Raw genomic sequence first — 10987 nt, 5'->3', positions numbered from 1 at the left:
GCCTACGTCAACATGGGGTCCTCCCCACGGCGGGCGGAAGCCTTATAACACAACCGTACGCCGATTTGCGGGGGAGGAATGTGGTGTCACCGCCAGACACCACACTTGCTAGGTGGTAGCCTTTAAATTGGCCGCGGTCCGCTAGTATACGTCGGACCCGCGTGTCGCCACTGTCAGTGATTGCAGACCGAGCGCCACCACACGGCAGGTCTAGAGAGACTTACTAGCACTCGCCCCAGTTGTACAGCCGACGTTCATAGCCATGGTTCACTAACAATTACGCTCTCATTTGCCGAGACGATGGTTAGCATAGCCTTCAGCTACGTCATTTGCTACGACCTAGCAAGGCGCCATAGCATTTGATAATTAATATTGTGAAGCATGTACAGTAACGAGAGATTTACACCAATTGTGGATTAAAGTTAAGTATTACATCAACTACGTACTTTATTTGCTGCTATACATTCCTTGTAATGTTCCAGACCTCACGCCAGCCTGCGTGAGCTAAACGCGTGCCTTTCGGCTACCTTACAGTGGCTTGGCTGTCTGGCCAAGTCACTACAGACAGTAAGTTGTGAATGTGGGTCTCACGGGGAGCATGCCAGCGATAAGTCCCTGCAGTCGCCCTATACTCTGAGCCCTCGATGGCTCAGATGGATAGAGCGTCTGCCATGTAAGCAGGAGATCCCGGGTTCGAGTCCCGGTCGGGGCAGACATTTTCAACTGACCCCGTTGGTGTATATTAACGCCCGCCAGCAGCTAATTTTATTGATTTAATTGTAATTCAATCAACATTTAGGTCTGCCTATAGGAGCTTATGTCCTAGCCAAGCCACCGAACGGCCAACAGGCGAGTGCGACCACAACGACAAAAAAGTAAGAGTATTAATCCCATACAGAGGCATTCAGACTGTCATTTCTTCTTTCGCTCAGTACGCGAATGGAATAAGAAAAATTGTTGATAATATTGGTAAGATGCACCCTCTGGCAAGAACTTTCCAGTTTTTTACATAGTATTTATATACACATAGACAGAGATTACTATATCGTTCAGTGACTCGTAAGCGACTCTCAAGCAGTGCATTAACATTGTCTCTTTGAAACAACGATGCTTGACGGCTACTGCTGATATTATACATTCATCTATTGTTTTCTAAGTCCTATTATAGCTCACATAATTGCGTTTAGTAGTATAGTATCAATAGTTTATCCACTGAAATTAAGTATTTAATTACGAATCAACATGTTATTCATCACAGAAAGGTAGAAAGTACGTGGAATATTACACAGATTATATGTGAGAAATTCTGAACACTACACGAATCCACCTCCGTAGTTGAATGGCCAGTGTAGCTGACTGCAATGTGAAGGACGCGGGTTCGATTCCCGGCACCTCCCAAGGGGACTGGTATGACGTGTATTCAGCGTCGTGAGACCAGCTGAGGAACTACTCTGTCGATTAACAGAGGTTCCGATATCAACAAACCTGACAACGATAGGGACATTCCGCTGCTCGTGGTCGTGCGGTAGTGTTCTCGCTTCCCACGCCCGGGTTCCCGGGTTCGATTCCCGGCGGGGTCAGGGATTTTCTCTGCCTCGTGATGACTGGGTGTTGTGTGATGTCCTTAGGTTAGTTAGGTTTAAGTCGTTCTAAGTTCTAGGGGACTGATGACCATAGATGTTAAGTCCCATAGTGCTCAGAGCCATTTCAACCATTTGATAGGGACAGCGGAGTGCTGACCACAGGCCCCGTTACACCGCATCCGGAGGAGGATGACACAGCGGTCAGTCGGGCTTGTTTGGTCCGTCCAAGGCCAGAACGTGGAACTTACTTAAATTAGTTACAAAATTAACGAAATGAATTGTCTTGTGTATGTAGATGTGGTATTACAGTCTGCTGATGTCTTGTTTTCGTGATTCATTGTGATAGTTGCATGAGCCTTTGATATTTATTTTAAACGTTTTCGTACGAAAAACGCTGAAAGTGATAAATTTTCATATTTCACAATATCTGGACACTAAAAAAAATAAGAATATGGATACATAAAAACACTTTCATGAAATTTGCGTCTGTACTCTCTGACTGAGAAAAATAAAGCCTTTCGTCGTTATTTTAAATTAAAAACATAACAAGACGCAAAGGATGAAGTAAAACAGTAATATGTGTTAACAATAGGTACTGTTTTCCAAATATTATCTGTTGTATTTATATGTAGCTACTTTTCCAAGAAAATAATTTTCGATACCTTTAAGTATTTCTTCCGCTTCCCAACTGTGTGCAGAACTTACATGCCAAGAATATCCATCGCGATTTCTACGTCGGCCAGTAATGGCTTCAACAACTATTGCTAATTCCCTAATCCTGATAACCGATTCCAACGGCCCTTCAAGTCTCACCTTCACCGTTCATTATTGGACCGAACGACGTGATGTTTGTTGTGAACACAGAACCGTTTGAAGGAACAGTACGTGACGTGACGCGACGTGGCACTACGTTGACGTCCAGTGTGAAACGAATATCAACACTCTCTTTTTTATGTTTCAAGCGGACGTTGTACAGTACGCACGTCTAACTATAACACTGTGTCCAATCATAATTTCATTACATATTATTTTTTCTGAGTGCCACAATTTTTCAACGATTATTACAGTCACTTTCACACAAATACCACAAATCAAATGATTGACTGTTGCGGATCTAGACGTGCCATATTGAGGAGGATTACGCAAGAGCAAGTGTTGAAGGTGTCGTACAGTGAAGTTTGACGTAGAAATAAAGAACACTACGCGAATAATGTACTGAAAGTAATGGTCTAGGCATCACTGTTGGCTCCCTATGATCAGGTACACTCACCCATTACAGCTACGACGGAACCATGTTCTTCTAAGAGGCTACATTAAAGTAAATAGTAACCCTCTATTCCTAACTCACCAGCTGTCCGAAGGTATGGTAATCGACCGAGTGTACTCCAGAGGCCTTCCGTACATCAAAGCCAGAAAACTAATAGCCGATAATTTCAATATCACCAAAGTGTGGAAAAAGCAATGGGAACAGTCCTCGCACAATTTGTATCTATGACCTTCTTTGTATAACAACAAAACCCAAGGCTTCCACTGACAACGGAAAATACCGACCAGACTCAACAGGACAAGAACACACCACCGTAGATGTATAGACTTGCTAAACCGATGAAGAAAGGCACCTTCAAGAGCGTCAGAGCGACGCAGCAACGTTAAATCAGAATAACGTTTACGGTATTACTCTGGGCAGAGATACTACTTCTTCCGGTGACCGAAGGTGGAGTCGAGGACACATCCAGTGACACTAGAGATTTATTCCATTTCCTTTTTTTACACTGACGGAAAAAAACGCAACACCAAAATGTAATTAATGTAGAATAATGAAATTTCGGAAATACATTAGTTTAGGTAACATATTTAAGTGATTAAAATTTCAACGCCACGTGTTATGCAACCACGAGAAAAGCCATTGCAAATGTGAAATTCTGGTACATTTGCAACCGGTGTAACCACCAGAATCTTGAATGTAAGCCCCCAAATGCACTTGCATTATGTTGTACAGGCGCCGGATGTCACTTTGTGGACTGGAGTTCCATGCCTGTTGCACTTGGTCGGTCCATACAAGGACGGCTAATGCTGTTTTTGGGGAGGACGCTAGAGTTGCCGTCCGATGATGTCCCATATGTGCTCCATTGGAGAAAGATCTGGTGATCGAGCAGACATAGACAACATGTCGATACTCTGTAGAGCATGTTGGGTCGCAACAGGAGTACGCGAGCTAGCGTTATTCTGCTGGAAAACACATCCTGGAATGATGTTCATGAATGGCAGCACAACAGGTCATATCACAGGACTGAGTAGAAATTGGCAATCAGGGTGTGAGGGATGACCACGAGAGTGCTTCTCCTGCTGTCATAGGAAGTCGCACCCTAGACCATAGCTCCGGGTGTAGGTCCAGTAGGAGCACGGAGACAGGTTGCTTGCAAGTCCTCAACTGGCCTCCTTCTAACCAACACAAGGACATCACTGGCACCGAGGTAAAATCAGCTTTCATCAGAAAACGCAACAATTTCCACCCTACCCTCCAACGAGCTCTCGCCTCACACCATGGAAGTCTAAAATGGCGGTGGTTAGGGGTCAGTGGAATGCACGTACGGAGCGTCTGACTGGGAACTGTCCTTAAAATAGCCGATTTGTAAGAGTTCGTTGGGTCACTGTGGTGCCAAATGCTGCTCAAACTGCTGCTGCAGATGCTGTATGGTGCGCCACAGTCATACTCCGAGCACGATGGTCTCCCCTCTCGCTAGTGTCACGTGGCCTTCCGGTACCCTGTCTTCTTGCGACTCTGCACTCTCGTGACCACCGCTGCGGGAAATCATGTACAGTGGCTACAATCCTACCAAGTCTTCCTGCAGTATCGCAGAAGGAACATGCAGCTTCTCGTAGCCCTATTACACGACCTCGTTCAAGCTCAGTGAGGTGTTGATAACAGTATCTTTGTCTCCTTAAAGGCTTTCTTGACTAAAATCAACTCACCACGTCCTATCTCAGAGGTAACTAACACTCACGACAGTTACAGCGTGCATTTAAAACAAACATAATTTGCATTCTCCTAGCGGCGCTACTAGCCCCCTATCACGCGACTGGTATCATCTCCCACACGCAGAAATCGCTTACCAACTTTCGTTTACGTGGCGCAAATCCTTCTTGGGGCTGTGGTCTTTTTTTCCCTCAGTATATATAGACTTTTATGTCTTATTTTTTAACTAATATTTATATTTTGCGTCTATGATCGCATGTCAGTTGCTACGGCGTACATTCAATCATACTAGAAATGTCACGATCCAAAATTAATCATGACGGAAAGATAGCGCCTGTTCATGTAGATATGTGATTTCAAACATTCACATTGTTATTAAACTCTCTTTTAACAATTTCCTTAAAGATGTACTGAATTGTAGTTTCGGTGTTCCATTGTTGCTATCAGTTTCATGTGAAATCTAATTCTAAATTTTCAGAACCAGTCATTATCAAAGTTCTAATGTTTTCGCTGAGTAATCTTCCGAGCTGTGAGCAACTTACATCCCCATGAGCCGAAGTCAAACCGTGGAGACTCCCTTACAATTTTAACCTCTCCCCACTCCTCTACATTTTCCTCCTTAACCAAATTAAGTATTTCCTGAGGTCTCTGCACGTGTTTTATCAATCAGCCCTTTCTCTTAGTCAAGTTGTGCCATAAATTACTTTTCTCCCCTGTCTGGTTCAGTACCTGAGCATAAGTTACCCAATCTACCTACCTAATCTTCTTCAGTCTCTTATAGTTCTGTATTTCAAATGTTTCTGTATGGCCCACGTTTCACTTCACTCAGAACAAATACTTACAGAAAAGACATCCTAATACTTCAATTTTGTTACAGGTTCACATATTTAGCTTTTTTTAACGTCTTTTCTTGCTATACCCATTGTGCCTCTCACATTATCTTTGCTTTTGCCGTCGTCAGTTACTTTGCTGTCTAAACACAAAAATTAATCTTCTGCATTTAGTTTCATATTTCCTAATTTAAGTCCCTCGTCATCCGCTGATTTTATTCGAACATATTCTGTCACGCTTGGTTTATTTTTCGTGGTGTTCCTCTTATAACCTCTTTTCAAGTCACTATCTATTTTGTTCAAGTGATCTTCCATATTCTTTGGTGTCTTTACGGAATTACAATGTCGACCATAGCTCCCAATATCCACTATGGCAGGTGGAAGCAGGAACATCGGTGGGCGTTAGTATGCGTGCCATAATTCGAAACAGCTATTGTCGCTTCCAAATTGCTCCTTGGTTTCCTTTCCTTGGACTGTAAGATTTCTGTGAAAGTTGTAGATAACATTTCGCTCGTATATTTTATCCATGCTGCTTTCAGAATTTCGGCGAGTGATTTTGTTACACTGTTTTAATATTTGTTTAACACCTGTTGCTGTTGACGCTATAGTAGGCTTATGGTCACTGAATCCCTCCGCGTTGTTAACTCATTTCAATTCATAATCATTCGTGGCAACACAAACATCGCCGTCGACGCTACCTGGGTGAACACTTTACAATTCATAACAGGTTGGAGGAAGGCAGGTGGGAATCAAGGGTCCGGTTCTAGTGGGATGGTGGGGTGGGGCGGGGGGCGGGGTATCACAATTTGTTTCTTTCTCCTCCCGCGACAAATAACTTGCAGTGATCTCCATTTTTAATGAGGGATAGATACCTAAGATTTAAATAATAATAACTGAAATATATAAAAGATTGTCTAATAATAATAAAAGTAATAATAAATTGGTTACTGAAAGAGTACTGTATCGAGTACATCTCATGTACTACTTGTAGGGACCATTTATTTTACGTTCTTTTAATGTAGCAGGTTACTCTGTTGCTATTTTCTCTACATAAATAATAACTAGGAGAGAGAATGCCTAGGAAACCATTATCTATTAACTTCACTTTACTGTATTTCACATCAGCATACTTTGCTATATTGTCACCATGTTCCCTTGAAGAATAAGTTCTATGATGTGTAGATGAATTAGTAATTGAATTATTGGTAACTAGAGAATCAGCGTAGCTTGTCTTATTATTTCCTTGTAGAGGCTTAGCAATTTTCAGTTGAATTTTATTTTTCACACCTGGGTTGTGGTCTGAGTTGGCCATACTTCCCATTCTGCTTAAAATGTACGCTCCATGACAGGTCGAGTAAAATCCACCGTGGGAAGTTACACTGACTTTACTATTCGGATGTCGTCCGGTAAACTTCGGAGGGAACAAAACACTGAATTTCTGGTGGTTTGTGGGCGCCCACTGGACTGGATGAGTAGCTGGTACCACCAGGGCGTTTTAGTGATAGGCTGAGTAACCCCCCCCCCCCCACCCCTCACCCGGTAGAGACCCTATAAGCAATGGCTAACAAAGCTTTTTAAAAATTTTGAAAAGAACCTTTGAGCTGTGACCACAAGGCGAGTGAGATGTGGTCTCATAAGCGTTCCTAGCGTTAAGTTCATTTCGGTTAGGATCGGTTCAGTTATTTCGTAATACGATGTACTCATAGGTGTTCATTGACGTTCTTAAATTCAACCTCAGAGAGTATTTATATTCTTTGGGAAGAATTTTTCTAAGATGGTAGCTTCTTCATTTGCAATGCATGAGTGTGGTCTCATGGGTCAAATCATTACTCTAACAGTTGTTCGGACTATCAGAAGTTGAATAGAATTAATATCAAGATCGATATAGAAATTTACGGTGATGAATTTTAAGATTTTCCTGTTTTTTTTTTTTTTTTTTTTTTTTTTTTTGGTGCTGGTTCACTCATCTTACTATCACACTTTAGTTTTCTAGGCCAATTTTTGAGCACTATGATGCAGGCAAACCAGGGAAAACATCAGTGGTTTGAGAACCTGTCGAGGGTTATTAGAATCTTCGCCAATGTGTTGAACTTCGTTTCTGGGCCTTTTTCATTCACCCATTGCCTATTGGCTTTGTACTTTGTGTGCTTTCCTCTTGTAATTTCCTACATAGTTGATGTGAATGATGCGATGTAACGAGTGTTCAGAGCTTGTTATGTTCCCAGTTGCATCCCTGTAATGATCCTTTCCCAATGCTGATATCTGTTGGAAATCCATGCCCCGTAAGAAACCACAGCGGTAAGTTCGATCTATTTATATACATGATGAGTATGTAGAAAAAAGGGGCTCTTAAAGACACTAAATGTTAAACCTCATGGAGAGTAATTCTGCTCCCGTTTTTCGCACCAAGTTCATTCCGCCATCGTCCTACATCCTCTGTAAGGTCTCTAATGATGGCAACGAAAAATCTGACACATTCCGTTCCTTCACCCATTGTGTAAAAATTATAATCCAAATTCCCTTGCACAGATGTCCGATGGGATTCTTGTCGGGCGATCTGGGTGGCCAAATCATTCCCTCGAATTGTCCAGAATGTCCTCGAAACCAATCGCCAACCATTGTTACCCGGTGACATGGCTGATTGTCATCTATAAAAATTCCGTCGTTGTTTGGGAACATGAAGTCATGAATGGCTGCAAGTAGGCTTCGGTTTTCCAATCGTCTAGGGTCCAACCGAAACGGTCACGAGACAAGAGAGAGACGCTGCAGGCGATGTCGTGCCGTTCGCAAAGGTACTCGGGTCGGTCGTCTGCTGCTACAGCCCATTAACACCACATTTCGTCGCAACATCCAAATGGATATGTTCGTTGTACGTCCCACATTGATTTCGTGGTTATTTCACGGAGTGTTGCTTATCTGTTACCACTGACAGCTCTACGCAAACGCTGCTGCTCTCGGTTGTTAAGTGAAGGCCGTCGGCCACTGCGTTGTCCATGGTGAGAGGTAATGCCTGAAATCTGGTAATGCCTGAAATCTGGTATTCTCGGCACACTCTTAACACTGTGGATCTCGGAATAATGAATTCTCCAACAATTCCCCCCACCCCCCCTTACTTATCTCCAATACTAAACTGGTGATCCCTTGATGTCTCAGAATGTGTCGTATCAACCGCCCCTGCTTATAGTCAAGTTGTGTCACAAATTTTTGTTTCCCCAGCTCTATTCAGTACCGTCTCATTAGTTGCATGATCTATCCATTTCATGTTCACCATTCTTCTGTGGCACCAGATTTTAAAATATTCTATTCACTTCTTGTCTAAAGTGTTTACAGTTCATGTTTCACTTCCGTACATGGCTGCATTCCAGACAAACATCTTCAAAAAAAGACTTAACACCTTCAAAAAAGACTTCCTGACACTCAGGTCTATATTCGACGTTTAGAAAATTCTCTTCTTCACAAACGCGTTTCTGACCATTGCCGGGTTACGATATATATCCTCTCTAAATCGCCCATCATCAGTTATTTTGCTCCCCAAATAGCGAAACTTATCTACTAATTTAAGTGTCTCCTAATCTAATTCCCTCAGTATCATCTGATTTAATTCGACAACATTCTATTATTCTGGTTTTTCTTTTGTTAATGTCCATCATATATCCTCCTTTCAAGACGCTGTTCATTCCTTAGAACTACTCTTCCAAGTCCTGTGCTACCTCTGACAGTACTACAATGTCATCGGCAAACTGCAAAGCTTTTATTTCTTTTCCCTGAACTTTAATTGCTAATCCAAATGTTTCCTTGGTTTCCTTTATTGCTTGCTCATTGTACAGATTGAATAACATCGAGGATAGGCTACAAGCCTGTGTCAGTCCCTCTCACGTACTGCTTCCCGTTAGTGCCCCTCGACTCTTGTAACTGCCGTCTGGTTCCTGTACAAGTTGCAAGTAGCCTTTCACTCCCTGTGTTTCACCACTGCTGTCTTCAGAATTTCGAAAAGAGTGTTCCAGTAGACATTGTCAAAAGCTTTCTCTAAGTCTTCAAAGTGCTACAAACGTAGGTTTGCCTTTCCTTAATCAATGTTCTAAGATGATTCGTAGGGCTAGTATTGCCTCCCGTGTTCCTACAGTTCTCCGAAATCCAAAATGATCTTCCTCGAGGTTCGCTTCTACCAGTTTTTCCATTCTTCTGTAAAGAATTCGTGTTTACATATTGCAACCATGACTTATTAAACTGATACTTCGGTAATATTCACACCTGTCAGCCGCGCGAGATTAGGCGAGCGGTCTATGGCGCTGCAGTCATGGACTGTGCGGCTGGTCCCGGCGGAGGTTCGAGTCCTTCCTCGGACATGGGAGTGTGTGTTTGTCCTTAGGATAATTTAGGTTAAGTAGTGTGTAAGCTTAGGGACTGATGACCTTAGCAGTTAAGTCCCATAAGATTTCACACACGTTTGACCATTTCACACCTGTCAGCACTTGCTTTCCTTGGAATTGCAATTACTATATTCTTCTTGAAGTCTGAGAGTATTTTGCCTGTCTGATATGTCTTGCTCACCAGATGGAAGAGTTTTGTCATGGCTGGCTCTCCCCAGGCTGTCGGTAGTTCTCACGGAATGTCGTCCACTCCCAGGGAGATGTTTCACCTTAGGTATTTCAGTGCTCTGTCAAACTCTTCTCGTAGTATCATATGTTCCATCTCATCTTTATCTGCGTCCTCTTCCATTTTTATAACATTGCGTTCTATCTCATCTCCTCTGTGCAAGCCCTCTGTGTACTACTTCCACCTTTCATCTCTCCCTTCTCTTCTTAGGACTGCTTTTCTGTATGTGCATATACGCACGGTTACATGCAAAGATATAAGTATTCAAAAGAAAATGAATATTGATCTCTGGCTCTTTTAGACAGATTCCTGTGACGCGATAGATCCTTTTGTCAATCTTACTTAAAAAGATAATAATGAATGTCAGTAACGGAACCTTCAGATGTTTCAACTTGACCTGTGTTTGGTGTTGACCACATATTAACATTACATCATTCAAACTGACTTTTTCTTCACTGTCATGACTTTCCACTAGGGAGTCTATAACATCAATTTTGAAGAGGTAAGTACGGTAACATCCATGCCCTAACCGCATTTGTATTGTGGAGTTCTGGGACCGCTTACTCGTTCAGACACCGTCATATCACCGTGTTCTCGGCACTTTCGTCTGAATACGGTTATAATATATTTCCCTGTTTCTTTAGGTTACTCCCTGTGCCATTCATGAGGCACTTCTTGACGCCTTTTCCAATTTTTGTAGTTGCCGTCAGTTATAGTTAGCTTGTAAATGGGTGCCTTTTCGTGACTCGAATTTCTTTTTAGCCAGTTAGACAGAATACCTAGGCACGTGGGCTAGCTTTTAATTGTTCGGAAGTTCGTACCATTTTAGAGATTCTTAGTTTTCATACAAATTTATTCTATTAGAGTTTGAAATTACATCAATGTAGCGTAGGTAGTGATCGATATAAAACGTTTCGCTCTACAATTTAGACCATATGGTGTAAGCGACAAGCTTACGTCCTGAAGAAGTGTGTACAAACCAAAATAAACGTAGATTGCGA

The 10987-nt window shown here is 42.3% G+C and overlaps 1 non-coding gene across 1 annotated transcript; it reads left to right on the top strand.

Moving 5' to 3' along the window:
- The first annotated feature begins 637 nt into the window (after positions 1 to 637).
- On the top strand, positions 638 to 712 carry Trnat-ugu (transfer RNA threonine (anticodon UGU)). Its single transcript has one exon. It is a non-coding gene; the product is annotated as a tRNA-Thr (tRNA).
- The last annotated feature ends 10275 nt before the right edge of the window (positions 713 to 10987 follow it).

The sequence above is a fragment of the Schistocerca nitens genome, chromosome 1, assembly GCF_023898315.1.
Source record: "Schistocerca nitens isolate TAMUIC-IGC-003100 chromosome 1, iqSchNite1.1, whole genome shotgun sequence".
Classification (NCBI taxonomy): Eukaryota; Metazoa; Arthropoda; class Insecta; order Orthoptera; family Acrididae; genus Schistocerca; species Schistocerca nitens.
Note: the sequence above shows the minus strand (reverse complement) of the source record. Positions and strands in the feature narration are given on the sequence as shown.